The sequence below is a fragment of the Saccostrea cucullata genome, unplaced genomic scaffold (assembly GCF_032062105.1).
Source record: "Saccostrea cucullata isolate Sc308-1 unplaced genomic scaffold, CSIRO_AGI_Scuc_v1 ctg3614, whole genome shotgun sequence".
Lineage (NCBI taxonomy): Eukaryota > Metazoa > Mollusca > Bivalvia > Ostreida > Ostreidae > Saccostrea > Saccostrea cuccullata.
This window is the reverse complement of record NW_026930018.1, coordinates 61693-78554: the sequence shown is the minus strand read 5'-3', so window position 1 is coordinate 78554 and position 16862 is coordinate 61693. Positions and strand designations below refer to the sequence as shown.

The 16862-nt window shown below is 34.2% G+C and overlaps 2 pseudogenes; one reads left to right on the top strand and one right to left on the bottom strand.

Annotated features, from left to right (window-relative positions):
- Positions 1–934: 934 nt before the first annotated feature.
- On the bottom strand, positions 935–15205 carry LOC134282733 (protein PAT1 homolog 1-like; annotated as a pseudogene).
- LOC134282730 (uncharacterized) lies at positions 10972–12672 on the top strand (annotated as a pseudogene).
- Positions 15206–16862: the final 1657 nt, after the last annotated feature.

Genomic DNA, 16862 nt, shown 5'->3' with positions numbered 1-16862 from the left:
ATCTTATATGCTGTATCTACACAACTTTACAGCATGTCACAGTTATAAACTTTACAGTATATCTCGTTACTATTAACTCAATCTGGGTCCACCAGCTTAAACTAGTTCCCTTATCACAGCCATTTCATTACAAATTACATGACTAATTTAACAAACTGGTTAGATACAATCCATACATGCAAAGGATCAAAATGTAGCTGCATGGTTAAAAATGTCAACCATATTCTAATTTACAAATGTTTTGTATGAGAAGAAATTAGACAGTACTTATGTACTTAAATGTAATAGTGCTCACATGAATGTACATTTATGAAAGCAAAACAAGCACTAACCTGAACATGGTTTATAGTATTAGAAAACTTGTGCTTGATGATAGATGAAAATCATGATTGTTTTATATCACAACAGATGATAGATGACTTGACTGGGGGAAAAATCAATACATGATCAAACTGTTCTAAACAACAGAGGAAATATGGATCATCAAATGATTCCCAAACTTACATAAAACATTAAATAAATATATGAAGCTAACTGGTAGGTTCCCAAACTCTCCCATTTAAAATTATAATTATAAACATCTTAATGCATGTTCTCATGTGATACAGGAACTCAGTTTTATTTAATCGGGAAACAAATTTAATCCTTATGCAGCACTTTAAAATTTCAAACATCTTACAGTTTTGTAAAACTTAATTCAAAATTTACAGGCAGTAATCTTTGAAAGTAGTTTTGAAAGTTATATTTCACTCTCATAATAATAAAACAAATATTGTATTCTTCTTAGCTCAAAATTTCAGGAAAAAGAAACATTCTTACGTGTACTTTCTTTCTATTTGAAAGTCTGTAGAACAAACATTTCAAACACAAATTCACACAAAAATTGCTTCAGATTAGACTTGGTTAAATGCACCAGCACGATTGTTCACACAGATTGATACTTATTTAATTAGTTACCACTAATCTTTTTATTAATCACAGGTGAATTTACAAAGTCATCAGAGCGTGACATTATGCGGCCCGTTCTGGTTCAGTGAACAGCTTGACCTTATCTTCAATGACCGCTATGAGTTTTTTGTTGAGAAGGCGGTCAAAATGTTCTAAGATTGAGGCGTGATGCTGTTTGGGGTGTACCAGAGATTCTGTAGGGACCACAGCTAGGATCCCGGCAAATTCATGAACAAACTGACACCTGTAATAATAAACAATAATGATGTACTGATGTAAATAAATAAATAAAAGAAACAGTACTGATTAACCCAAATGGGAAATTACAATCACCAATATTTATACTTTTGTCAAGCGTTTAAAACATCAACAAGTTCAGTTCAAGTTTGATTCTGTCCTTGTAAAAAAGACAGACAGACAGTTAGACAGACAGACTGACCATAGAGTTTCCAGCTGGTTGTCGATGTCCAGAGGTGATGTGTTGGCGTGGAGAACCTCCCCCCTGTGTAACAGACTACAAACCAGGGAACTCCCAAACTGTAAAACAAACATATAACAAGGTTGGTTAGTCAACAGGACACTTAACATACTGAACTGTTTGAACAGGCATAAATTTTAAGGTGAGACTGTAGTACGAAGTCCTCATTTATAAACAATTTCACCGTTGAGCTTTTATCAATACATCTACTGAATGTTGTGCCAGATTATTTTGTGATATTCATGAAGATTTCTATAAAATTACTGTGTACAGAATATACATGACCTTTGTGTACTGACTATATAAGACCTTTGTGTACGGACTATATATGACCTTTGTGTACGGACTATATATGACCTTTGTGTACTGACTATACATGACCTTTGTGTACTGACTTTACATGACCTTTGTGTACTGACTATATATGACCTCTGTGTACTGACTATACATGACCTTTGTGTACTGACTATATATGACCTTTGTGTACAGACTATATATGACCTTTGTGTACTGACAATATATGACCTTTGTGTATGGACTATATATATGACCTTTGTGTATGGACTATATATATGACCTTTGTGTACTGACTATATATGACCTTTGTGTACTGACTATGCATGACCTTTGTGTACTGACTATACATGACCTTTGTGTACTGACTATATATGACCTTTGTGTATGGACTATATACGACCTTTGTGTACTGACTATACATGACCTTTGTGTACTGACTATATATGACCTTTGTGTACTGACTATATATGACCTTTGTGTATGGACTATATATATGACCTTTGTGTACTGACTATATATGACCTTTGTGTACTGACTATGCATGACCTTTGTGTACTGACTATACATGACCTTTGTGTACTGACTATATATGACCTTTGTGTACTGACTATATACGACCTTTGTGTACTGACTATATATGACCTTTGTGTACTGACTATATATGACCTTTGTGTACTGACTATATATGACCTTTGTGTACTGACTTTATATGACCTTTGTGTACTGACTTTATATGACCTTTGTGTACTGCCTTTATATGACCTTTGTGTACTGACTTTATATGACCTCTGTGTACGTCACTGTGAACAGATATTGTTCTGTACAATAACCACTTTCAATTAAACACCACTTGATAGAAATATCATTAGTTTTGCAACTGAAATGTTTAATGCCATAAATTACTGCATTAATAATAGTTGACACTGGATTAATAGTTATTCTCAACTGCTAATGATAAATTGCCAGTTAATGCTAGATTTATATCTTTAAGCATCACAAATGCATAGTAACATTCTATCATTTGTGGATCCTACATAAAGAATAGGATTTATCTTTGACCGATTTTTTTGTACAAACCTTGTTTTGAATGGCCACTGCAGCTGTCTTTGACTGGTTTTGTCCCGATTCTTTTAGCTCTGTGGCAAAGTTGACGAGGTTTTGGAGATCACAGTTGTCAATCACTCGGATAACAGAATCATGTAGACACATCAGGCCCTGTTTGTGATTAAATTACTACTTGCAATTCTCGAAGTGAAAAATTATAAGAAATTGGCATACATTGCTGGATAAGAGTTTCTTTTCCTTTAAAAATCCTAAATTCAAATCGATGGTTCAATTAAAAGTTTTGAATCCGTCTTTTTCTACAATGTATGTTTACTTAAATCAAAGTTAACAAAGCATTTATAAGATTTTCACAAATCTTTTAGCTTATCTCTGATGGTAATAAATCAAAATAATCAGTTTGAACAGAAAGAAAACAGACCTCTTCCCATTGATCTTTCTTGATCAGATAAGCCATATTTTTCAGCAGTAATTGTACCAGATTTTCGGCCTGAGTCTGAAAAGGAACCAATCAAATACTCTGTTACAATTATCTCAATTACAGACTACCAACCAATAAACAGTTTTTTTTTTCCCTTAAACTTCAGCAAAGTTTTCTTTAGACAATGGCCAAAAATTGTTAGTTTTTGCTATTCCTCTTACTTTTTCTAGGAGTGGTAGGACCCTGGCAACTAGTTTTCTCCCTTTGCGGATTGACATAATGGATAAGAAGTGTTCGTTATTCCCCGGAGACAACAGGTATTTGTACAGATCTGTCAAAATGTTCTTCCTGTCCTCAAATAAGGGTTTCCTGTAATTCAAAATTTACATTTCACATTCACGTACATAATTGTATATTTGTGCAATTTTTATTACTTTTTGACAAACAGTAATATTGAAAAATACAATATTTTCTGGTTTCAAACGCAGTATATCAAGCAGTATTTTAACATGAGACATTTTGATAAACTAAGTAGTAATGTAAAATAATGAATATAGACTACTAAAATTTACCTAGCTTCATCTGGTAAAGCTAAAATTTTCTTTTCTATGTCGTCCACATCCAACAGTAAATTATAGCCCTGGCAAAAAGAATGAACAAATCAAATTTTGGGAAAACCAGATAATTACAATTGTAGACAATAATTTCTAATGCATTTTTTATTCTTCGTAAACCCAGTAATTGGAATGTATGCTAAAAATAAATTTTGATATTATCAAAAATCATGATATTTAATTTTCTTTCAAAAACAAATAACATGATGACATGAAGATAACATACATTTTCTATTTCCATCAGTAACTGCCGACTTCGTCTGAGTTCTTTGGAGACGTTTTTTTGGTTCGCCGTCCTCGCTGTGGTGTTTGCCTTCACTTCTGACGTCAATGATCTGCCTGGGATTGTGAACACTAGAGGTCGTAAGTCTACCCAACGACCCCTTAAACTGAGCTGTAAATGTAAACATCTACATGTAAATATATTACTTTGCAATTAACTTAAATATTGTTTGCACCCCCAGGCTAAGAAAATGCAAAAAAAGATGTGTTTGTGAAATACTACACCCGTTGGCAACAAAGTTGGAAAAAGATATTTTTAGCATACAGGTCACAGTTAAGGTCACAAGTTCATTGACCTTGAAGACTTTATTAGAGGAGTATGCACACCAAATATGAAATCTCTATTTCTTAAGGTTAAAAAGTTATGGAAAAGGTTCAAACTCTTTCTAGCATACAGGTCACTGTCAGGGTCACAAAGTCAATGAACTTGTTGCCATGTGAAAGAACTTTAGTGGTGTGGGCATACTAAATATGAAGTCTCTATCTCCTATGGTTCAAAAGTTATGGCCTACATTCGAAAAAGCTATTGTTAACATAAAGGTCACACTCAAGGTCACAAAGTCATTGACCATGGTGTCATTTGAAACAGCTTAATTAGTAATATGAAGTCTCTATCTCTTGCGGTTCAAGAATTATTGCAAAGGTTAAAGTTGACAACAAAAAGACAAGCAGTCAGACAGGACAAAATAATATGAACCCCGATCTATCGAAACGAGCGCATAAAATCCTGAAATGCACACCATGCCCATGCAAAAGTTATCAAATAGCAAATAAAAGCTTTATTTGAATGTTTTCCTAAGCAAGCAAGTTTCTGAATAACTAATTCTCTCAACATAAATCTTAAAATCCAGTTGAGATCCAGAGCATCTGGACTACGCTTCAGTGTACCTGGTCTGTACGACTTAATCTCTAGTTTCGCCATGGCTGGGATGATGAGGTTTAATTACCTGGTCTGTATGGCTTTGTCTCTAGTTTGGCCATGGCTGGGATGATGAGGTTTAATTACCTGGTCTGTATGGCTTGGTCTCTAGTTTGGCCATGGCTGGGATGATGAGGTTTAATTACCTGGTCTGTATGGCTTGGTCTCTAGTTTGGCCATGGCTGGGATGATGAGGTTTAGTTACCTGGTCTGTAAGGCTTAATCTCTAGTTTGGCCATGGCTGGGATGATGAGGTTTAATTACCTGGTGTGTATGGCTTGGTCTCTAGTTTGGCCATGGCTGGGATGATGAGGTTTAGTTACCTGGTGTGTATGGCTTGGTCTCTAGTTTGGCCATGGCTGGGATGATGAGGTTTAGTTACCTGGTCTGTATGGTTTGGTCTCTAGTTTGGCCATGGCTGGGATGATGAGGTTTAGTTACCTGGTCTGTATGGCTTGGTCTCTAGTTTGGCAATGGCTGGGATGATGAGGTTTAATTACCTGGTCTGTATGGCTTGATCTCTAGTTTGGCCATGGCTGGGATCAGGAGGTTTAATTACCTGGTCTGTATGGCTTGGTCTCTAGTTTGGCAATGGCTGGGATGATGAGGTTTAATTACCTGGTCTGTATGGCTTGGTCTCTAGTTTGGCCATGGCTGGGATCATGAGGTTTAATTACCTGGTCTGCATGGCTTGGTCTCTAGTTTGACAATGGCTGGGATGATGAGGTTTAATTACCTGGTCTGTATGGCTTGGTCTCTAGTTTGGCCATGGCTGGGATGATGAGGTTTAATTACCTGGTCTGTATGGCTTGGTCTCTAGTTTGGCCATGGCTGGGATGATGAGGTTTAAATACCTGGTCTGTATGGCTTGGTCTCTAGTTTGGCCATGGCTGGGATGATGAGGTTGAGTTCCTGGTCTTTGTCGTCCATCACTCCATTCTGTTGTCTCTTGATCCGCTCCTCAGCTTTCTTCTTCAAGGAGTAAGTCTACAAAACAAAGGGTGCCATTAAGTCAGACACTGTATTATATAACAGCTTGATAATCAAATCACATTAAAGTTTAAGTATGACTGTAAACCAAATATATTAATCACAACTTCATGGACAAGTTTTGTGGCATGATAAACAGGATGTCAGATTAAAGAGTGTCAAGAACATGGAATTAGAATAAATGTCAGAATGCAAAATGGAACAGATTATAGGGGTGTTAGGGGTGTTAGGTTAGACAGTTTGTACTGTAATTTATTCATAAGTGTTAGAATAAGATAAATTTTCCTATAATTTATCTACAGTGTAGTAGAAGTCATCCAGATATGGATTTTCTGTTTGGAGTTGGATCAGCTGGATTTTGATGATCCAGTCTTTTTCTTTTTGAGTCATCAATCCAACGTAAGCATCAACGGACCTCTTCCTGTCTTCCTCCAGATTGTAGTGGTAGTACCTGCAGCGATCGTGTTCCCGCCGGTTGTCGTGGTAATCTCGGCGGTGTTCCCAGTTGTCGGGGTGATGACCTTGATCGTACCTAGCGGGGTCATGACCTTCTGTGTAACCCTCTCTGTGGTCAGTATTGCTGTAGTTTCCACGGTTACTACAAAAGATGTGAAAATTTACACTGATCCATTTGTATAAAATGTTTTTAAAATATTGAAACCTTTTTTTTTACATAAATACAGTACTTACTGTCCTCTGAAGAATCTCCTCCCTCGACCTCTTCTCGGATCTGAATGACCCAGTGGGTGTGGTGGTCTACAAAACATCACTATTTATAACTCATTTGAATATATTGTGTAATTTGACATTTGATTGTTAAATGTTCATAATATGTTCAGTGTTTATTTATGAGACTGTGGTTATCTTCAAAATATGAATATTCATTTATTTTAAGTTCAACTGAATCCTATAAATAAATTCTGCGTATTTTTGCATGGGCATATTTACATGATTCTAAATAATTGTGTTATATAGTACTTAGACAAGCAAAGGTGATGTAAAAATAACAAATTAGTAACGATTTCTTAAACTTACCCCCAAACAGACAAGTTCTCTAGAAAAGTATTTTAAAGAATCATACAAAAAGTTTGACCTTACCTTGGACCCCCAGGGCTGTTGTGAGGGGGAGGGTAGGACCCAGTGTGGGGTGGGCCGTACGGACTGCTGGGATGAGGACCAAAGTGACCGCCGTGTGGACTTTGTCATGGACCAGAACTGTTGTACGGACTTTGTGGAGGAGGGCCCCTCAGTAGCTGGCGGGGGATACCAATGGGGGCACTGGACATACGGGTTCCTATATAACAACAAATGAAAGAGTGTTGATACTATGAATAGTTTATAGAGAAGATACAACTAGATTTAACATATGTGATAAAAGATGAATTGACTTAAGGTAAGTCACTCCTGAATTTTGTTAAATCAAGGATTTTTTGAGAAGTATATTTTGGATAAGTACTCATAAAGTGTAACTCAAAATCGCAAAGAAATTAGGGGGTCAGTGTGCATCCTACTGATCTACGGTACATTTAAGTTGACGTGTCTGCACTTCAATTTCATCTGTTTGGTTAATTACTTTAACCCTTATTATATTTGATCAGATGTAAGCATGGCAATAAATATACTCTTATTTCACGTAAAATAGTTTGAATAATATTTATCATTTGACAAATCTTGCAAATTAACGCGCGTAAATTATTGTGTGACCTTTTTGCACTAAAAAATAACATATTTGGGGTATTAAAAACTTTATAGGCAATAAAAAATTTTCTTATATCAAATTTTTTACGACTTAAGTGCTGATCAGTCACAAGTATCGAGTAATTTAAAATAATGAAAGAAAAAGGTGGGGTCAGTGATGTTAATTTTGAAATATTTGTCAAAATATGTGATTTTCAGGCAAAAAATGGTGTAAATTAATTTGATCTTGACTTCTTTAATATATTTTCATTCTTTGGACAAGTTTGTTGAGGGAAGGTGTAAAACTTAGTCAAAAAATATAAATTAAGAATTATATTGAATATTTTTAGCAATATCAAAACGGAAAATACTCTCCGAGTAAAAGTATGTGAGGCTAAATTTCCATTACATTAAATTTTATAAATGTGCAGATTTGCAGAATTTTCTGCTAAATATCCTTCCACCAAAAGAAAAAGTCCCTCATAAATCTTGCCTCTTTGTAGATTTTTGAGCAGTTTTGTCATTGAATGTTAAAAAATTTACATTGTTGAATTTAAATATGTTATGAAAATTGAATTTTAATAAGTAGTTTTGAAGTAAAAGCTTCTGCGTGAACTTTTCTAAAAAGCTGACGAGTGACTTACCTTAAATGATTCACAATTGTTTCATCTTGAAAGATATTTTCTTCGTTTTAATATACATGTATTTTGATAATCAAAATTTTCCAAATACCATTAAAAATAATTTTTTTTAAATTATGAAAGCATTTTCTTTCTTTTCTTTTTGGTAATTAAATTGTATTTATCCTTGAAAGTCAGTATAATTTTGGGCATGTTAAACATTGTTGCAACATGTTAAGTTTGAGATTAAATGGGATTTCAACATGCTTTGCGAGATAAACATGCTCAATAAATTAAAATCAACATTTTTCAAGCAAACTATCTTTTAAAATCAATACATGCAAAGTTCAATAATCAAAGTAGAAGTAAAAGACAGCTAACCCAATGAAACCTTGAAGAATAGGAATTGATGCACTGTAAAAAAAAATAACTAGTCAATGTCACGAAGAAAACTAATAGATTCACTGTCCATACAATCACTACCTTAATAGTAGTTTTACCAGATATTGGTATATTTACTAGATAAGATTAGTAAATTTAGAATTGATGAGTAACTTTCACTAGGTATCTAAGTATCTATACGACCCCCGCTCCACAACTCACTATCTTAACCAGTAAACTGAAAGTTTACTAACCACGACCAATGCTTTACGAAACACACTAGTTAAATTCACAAGGTTTTTCTTTCAGTGTGGTTATATTCAAAACCCAAGAAATCAACAACTTTGAAACCTTAAAAACTGTTTTCTTTAGTGTAAATGTAGTATCAATTTTACATAATATTATTCTTTTTCTCAAGAGTTATCATTTGAATGTTACTTCAGAAACAGACTTGACATGGACATAGTTTCAGCTAAAAATTCCCCCATTTCTTTAAATTTACAAATATTTACCAAGATATTTCTAATGATCATCAAAAATTTGAATTTCAATTGTTGAGATATAAGACAGATTTAAAGATCCATACCTTTGTTATGTAAACAGGGCCCGTGCCATGTTCTCGTTTTTTTCAATTTTTTTTTCTAAAAGAAAATTAATTCTAAACGCAATGAGCGATTTGCTGAATCTTGTTTTGTTATAAACATGATAAATATGATATTTTCTATATGTAAACAATGTCAAGACGCAAGTCATGTTTACATTATGATGAATTTTAAGTTTCATTTGTATCTCCTTGGTAAATAAACAAATGATGTTCAAATTTTTGCTGATCATTAGAATTGCCTAAGTTAGGAATTGTAAACATTAAAATTGATTTTTAAATAATCAGCTGAAACTATATCCAGGTCCTTTCAAGTTTTAGTTAAACATAATAAACATACACAAATTAAAGGGGAAATGGAATTGTAAACAACATGGTAACTGCTGAATCATTTATAACTCAAATGTAAAATATTATGTCAAATAGCATGCAGAACTATCCCTCTCAAATTCCTCCAAAACATTTTGAACTCCTACCCATGATGCTTTGCAGTGCCCCACGGGCATAGGCAGACAACTGAAAAAAGATCAACACACAAAGAGGTCTAGACTTCATACAATTTGTTTTACCCGCCCCCCCCCCCCTCCCAACTATCCCCTTTAATGCAGTGTGAAGAACTACGAACTCTAACTCTTGATTCCCACCTACATTTTGCAGCCATTAAATTCAATATTAATGGCAATTTAGCCATTAAATCATTGTTAAAAACAAAGAACAGTTCTATGGTAATTGAATAATCATTTTAATTCCAGTGTTAGATAGTAAATTATCATTATTTCCAGCTCTTGAATAAAGGGGGTAGACGATATTTTCTAGTGAAATCGAACTTTCAGGAATCACCATATTTTGAAATAGTCTTAAATATGATAAAATGTAAAATGTATCTTTTCCTTTGTTTAAGCAAATAAATAAAACGTAAATAAATTATTAAAATACAACTATTTAGTTGTAAATAGCTTTAAAATTGGTGAAATTCAGCTTTTTTTTCGTTTTTGTCTATAACCATATGCCCCCCCCCCTGTGAAACACAAATAGCTTTGGCATAAATTTGTAAAATGACACTCCATATTATACCTGTAAAAAGGAATTTTTGTTTCAATGGGTAAAAGATGTTTCTATAATGTAACACACAAGTTTTACCAAAATCATAGAGTTATCTTTCTTTGGTATCCCAAATAAGAAACGTTTTATGAAAATTCACGTATTAAATATCTATAAAAATTTTGAAAATCATTCGAATATGTTAACTTTTGAGAATTGACTTAGAGGTAGGCGGGAGAACAATACTATCGTTCGTAGTTCTTTGTCGTGTTTGTGTGTTAAATCTTGTTTTAATAAATATGTAGAACTTTGTTTGAAAGCTAAACATGGTTAAGGCTAAAAATGGGGACTTTTTATCAATTCAGAATTGACCTACATGTTTACAAAAAGAACAAAGTACACACCGTATCTAATGATTAAATACATGTTAATATAAATGATGATACATTGGCCGATTGGCATCTATTTATCTTTTTGTTTGATAAGATAAGCAGATTCGTTCCTTCAATCGAGAAGTGCGCCACAGTTTGACGGGTAAGATTTATGTACATATTTTCTTTCTTTTCTTTCCTTTAACAAATAAACTTTGAAAACAAATCATTTTTCATTTAAATTTTCAGATATAATAAAATAATTAGATTGAAACCCCGACTGACATAATGGACCCCAGATATTGTGCCCAGGACATCCTTAGATGTGACTTCTGCAAAGAAAAAGTTGTACAGATGTACTGTACTTTATGTCCTATGAACCTGTGTAAGGATTGTGTGGTAGACCACATATCTGATGTCTCTAAGAAGCACGAGGTGGTGCCTATTGCTTTGAGAAGATCCAAACTTGTGTACCCTCAATGCCAAACCCATTCTGAAGAGAACTGTGAAATGCACTGTGAAGATTGCAATACTTCAGTGTGTCCCAAATGTGTCATTTCTGAGGAACATACGCGACACCATTTTAAAAGTCTACAATACTTAGTAAACTCTAAGAAAGCAAGCATTGAAAATGAAAGAAAAAGACTGAAAGAAACTGTTTACTCACCATTTGAAGATATTGTTACTGAAATAGAAACCCAGCTAGCTGAAATGGATGGAAAATACGAGAAACTTACATCAGAGGTCACAAAACATGGAGAAGAATGGCACAGAGAAATTGACAAAGTTATTGAAAAAAACAAGAAAGAAATCAATGAGAAGAGAAATCAACATAGATATGCCCTAAATAATCATCTACATGATTTAAAGAAACTTGTTGCTGATATCAAACAATCTATATCAGAAACTGAAGACATTTTACAATCCAAAGAAGTAACCAGATCACTTTCTTATGAGATAAAATCAGAAAAATTCACCAAACTTCCATCCAAACTGATAGTTTTGTTTCCTGAGTTTACTATAAATAATAATCGAGATCAATGTTCTCAATTGTTTGGTTCAATATCACCATTATCCATTACAACAGAAGAACATGGCTACACAATGAAGACTCCAGAAGCTGTATCCTGTCCTCCAGTCAAACCACTGCTTGATGAACCAGAGCTCATCACCACCATAGACACTGGAAGTCTATACAGTGTTACCAGTCTCAGTGATGAAGAAATCTGGACATGTGGCAAAGACAAAATCATGAAACTCTACAACCTCCAGGGTAAACTACTGAAGTCAATCCAAATCAAGTCTGGCAAAATACCATGTGACGTAGCAGTGACAAGGAATGGAGATCTAGTATATACTGACCCTGTTAAAAGAACTGTAAACATAGCAAAGAATAAACAGATACAGGAGGTGATCAGGCTACAGGGGTGGAGACCTTTTTATGTCTGTAGTACCTCCTCTGGTGACCTCCTGGTTATCATGGATAGTGATGATGATAAACAATCTCTGGCTCCACAGAGAAACAAACCATTCAGTTTGATAGTGAAGGTAAACCTCTGTATTCATCTCACTACCTTAAATACATCAGTGAGAACAGAAACCTGGATATCTGTGTAGCTGACTATGGAGCCCGTGCCGTAGTGGTGGTAAATAATGCAGGGAAACTCCGATTTAAATACACTGGTCATCTCTCTACTAACATGAGACGATTCAATCCAATCGGCATCACAATAGACAGCCAGAGTCAAATCCTGATAGTAGACTGTTTCAACCAATGTATCCACATCATAAATCAGGACGGACAGTTCCTCTGTTACATTGATAACTGTGATCTAAAGTTTCCGTGGGGTTTATGTGTAGACACCCGAGACAACCTCTTTGTGGCCGAGTATAGCAGTGGTAAAGTGAAGAAAATCAAATACATGTAAACAATGTGTTTAATAAAACTTACAAGAAGTGTTTATGAAAGAATATTTTCCGACAGAGGAAATAACATCAACAATTGAATAATGTTGATGGTGTATTTCCAAAACAATATCCTTTCAAACTAGTCTAAATCTGTTATCAGCAGTGTGTCAATAGTGGACAAATACTTGTCAGGCCTTGTGTAGATAAATTTCATATCTGTTTATAGCCCTATTCAAAATATATATCATTTTATTTTTCTTTCCTCTATATATAATCTATATATATTTAACATGATTTAACAATGATATGTTATATTCCTGTATTAAAAGCCATGAAAAAATTATAATAAGAACTACACATTTTTCATTTCATTCCTCAACCATGGATTTTCATGGTCAAGTGTGTTTTTATACAGATATCACACAGAACCTAATGTACACTATTTTCTACTATGAACCATCATAGTTATATGTATTTTATCTAACCTTTGTGTGTGTTGAACTTGAAGCTGCTTTGGCAAATTCAAATAGAGTTTGGAGATTGTTGACTGCGGGGGGCATATGTGTCTCCTTCACCGGGAACCCCACATAGGTGGAGGGAGACACCTACAGAAACAAGAGAAATTCATGCATAATTTCTTCATTAAAAAAACACACTTAATCATAGATTACAAAGATCAACTTAAAGATTGTTATCGATTATAACTCCAAAATTTGATCCCTAGATATTTTGGCAATTTACTGTAAATCAACTATTATTCGTGCATTTTTGTTCGCAATTCGTCAATTTGCAATCAATCTGCGACAAGTAATTTTCGCGACAGAGGAAACATTTTCTACAAATACAAGTACATTGTACTTATCAAAATCATTGGCTCGCAGCGATTAATATTCACAAATAAAAGAAGGGCGCGGAACTCGCGAATATTTCTCGCACACGAATAAAAGTTGGTTTACAGTATATATAATATAGCTATATTCATTTTCCGATCTAGTTAAGACTTTAAGTTACTTCAGTATTTGCGGATCATGAAAACTACTCATTGACAATCACAATGTACCTGTATATTGGAATAGCGTAGGCTATACCAGACTTAAAAATCTGAGCTATAAATACATATTTAATAATTGTAGTATGTTTCATGTGGAAAGGAATGATCTGGAATTATTATTGACCAAGTGTTCTGCGTCCAGGAGAGCAGGGGGTGAAGCTTGTCCAAACAAATCATCCAGATTCTGACATTTCTGAAATGTATAAATTTTTCTTGTAGTATATTCATAAATCACAAATGTCATCATGGTCATCTCAATGTGATTTTTTTGCTTTTGTGCATAAGTATTTCATTTTTTTATATGGCTGAATAATTTCTAAGATCGCTTGATTGGCGGAGATCCAAGATTCAAAGATATTCAATAAAAATAGGCTAAAATATTTTCAGTTTTTCAGGCACCGCCACACCAGGAAAAAACTAAGCATTAATCAAATTTATTGACTATATATACAGAAATAGCTCAATTTTTCTAACTTGAGAAATATTATTGCGTTTACCCTATTAAAGAATTAATTTTTTTCAATGAAATTTCCACTTTCCAAACAAATTAGAATAGGTTTGCCCTTATCAATAAAGTTTTTGTCATAATAAGCATTTACAAATCACAACAAAATGTGGCTACTGCGTCTTAAAAAATTATTAAAATTAAAATTCATTGGGATTGTACAGATATGACCCTCATTTGATGAAGACAATAAGCAAAATCCAGCGTTGTACCTCAGAACTGAAACAGAAGGGGACATTTCGAAACTAGAAAGGGATCTGGGGTTTCGTTTCTAGTTGGTAATGTAGGAGGAGTACAGCACCATTGGCGGGAAAATTATCTGATCCCTCACTTGTTATGGACAACCAGTGGCGTAGCATCGTTTTTGAAAGTGGAGGGGGGGGCAGCCAGAGAAAATTTTTTTTTTACTTACCTGAAAAAGTTGACAAGCAAAAAAAAAAAAAAAAAAAGAAAAAAAAAGTTGCCCAAAGCCGAAAATCCTATTTCATGGAGGGGGGGGGGGAGGTAAACTTTTTTTCAGTATCAAGTACTTTTATTACCAATTCTAATACTACATTTTCGGTACATCACTAAAAGTGGGGGGGGGGGGGCAACCAGGCTTTCAATTAACATTTCCTATAGTATAAGTAAGGTTGGGAAAAAAGTGGGGGGCCCCCCCTGCCCCCCCTCCCCCCGGTTGCTACGCCCCTGACAACCCTGAGAATGCTAAAGAACTCAGCAATCAGAGTGATAAGTGTCTCTAACCTTGGGTATAGGTCTGTTTTTGCTGACGTTGACGATGGCTGGATCATCTATCTCCTCATCTTCTACCACCAACTGACTGATGCTCTGCTCCATGTATTCCTGTTTATAAAATAAAAAGCAATGTACACAGTGGTACAAAATGTGAATGTAGATCAAGATTCCCTTTTTCGCCTTTTCTATTGATAACGCTGCACAACAAATACAAGGAAACAGATTCCAAATAATTGGGAAAATGGACGAAGACGTATGGAAAATGTATGATTGAGCATGTAAACTCGGAAACTTTAACCTCCATTTTGAATTTTAAGGTATCCTACATGTATATGTATGTAATTAATGAATATTTAAGAATTTTGCATCATTTCAAACTAGTTAAATTTAATATTTAACCAACCATACATGTCTGATATATAAGAATGCATGTGGGTATTACAATACCACAAAACGTTACAGCTTAAAAAGAAACTATTGAATTCAAACAGAACAAATTCTAGGAAATACCCAAGTGATATAGCATTGAAAAGGAATGCTGTCAACGCAATACTGACGCTGATAAAAAAGAACTAATTATAGTTAAATAATTAACTGATACTGAAAGTAATTAGACTACAGTTCTTTAAGAGGAAAACCTTACCATGTCTGTAGTACCCCCTCGGATGACCTCCTGGTAATAACACTGAAGAATCAAAAGTCGTACATTACCACAGAGAGACAAACCATTTAGTTTGACCTAGAGAGTACATCTTTATTTATCTGGTTACAAAAATAAATACACCAGTGATAAAAGAAACTTGGATACATGTATCTGCGTGGCTGACTAGTATGCCAGTGCAGTAGTGGGGGTCAATCAAACTGGAAAACTAAAAAAAAAATATCTTGGTCACCCCTCTTTTTGCAAGGGATCATTCTGCTGTTGATATTATAAAAATACGCTGAAGCTTCTGATTGACAATATCTATTGGTTTTGGAGGACAAGTCTTTAATCAATCTACTGGAATGTCCATGGGTAGCATTTGCGCCCTGTTATTAACAGACCTATTATGTATTCATGTGGATTTGCTCGCAGTCCTATATATATAAAAAGAAAAAAAAATTGCCATGGCCTTAAACTCGACATTTAGATAAATCGATCATGTATTTTCAAGTAACAGTGATTATTTCCATGCATTCTTTTTCGATACGATATATGCCAGTAAGTTTGAAATAAAAGATACAACAGAGTCTGATACATCCATTTCCTATTTTGATGTTTAACTGGAAAGGGACTTTGATGGTAATTTAACAATCAAGATTTATGATAAACGAGATGACTTTTACATATTACTCGTCATTTTCCATTACAGCTTCATCACCTTCATACGGGGCTGTTGTCTCTCAGTTGATTTGATAACCTAGAGCATGCTCTACGTTTGAAAAATTTGTAAAACGAGGACAAACAATTCGCTAGAACACGAATATCAGAAGTCTTGTTGAGGAAAAACAAAATGACCAAATCAGCAAGATCACATAGCCTGATGTTTACCATATTGCTTTTCCTAATAAAATTAATCTGGCTTGGTATATTTTCTAAAGTTTATATTACACTTTTAGCACCAAGGTAACATATTCTGAATTCTCTTTTCACCTGTAAACCTTGGCTTAGTATTTTTGTCCATATTTGTAATTATATTGAAATACGAGTATTACTAAATAAATATTTTCGAAGTCTATTTCATACTCCAGGTCTTAGCAAAAAAGTTTATGTGAATTACTAGTAGGGATGTCAAAATTGTTAATAATTAATATTCGAATATTCGGTAGGAGTATTCGAATATATTCGAATATTCGATAAAATAAATACAGCTTGCATTATTAAATATATATCTTCACTCTCCTGTCAAGCAGTTTAGGTTTTATGCCACTATTTTAGATCAAAAACTCGTGTAGAGTTTTGAAAATGCACTACAATTATA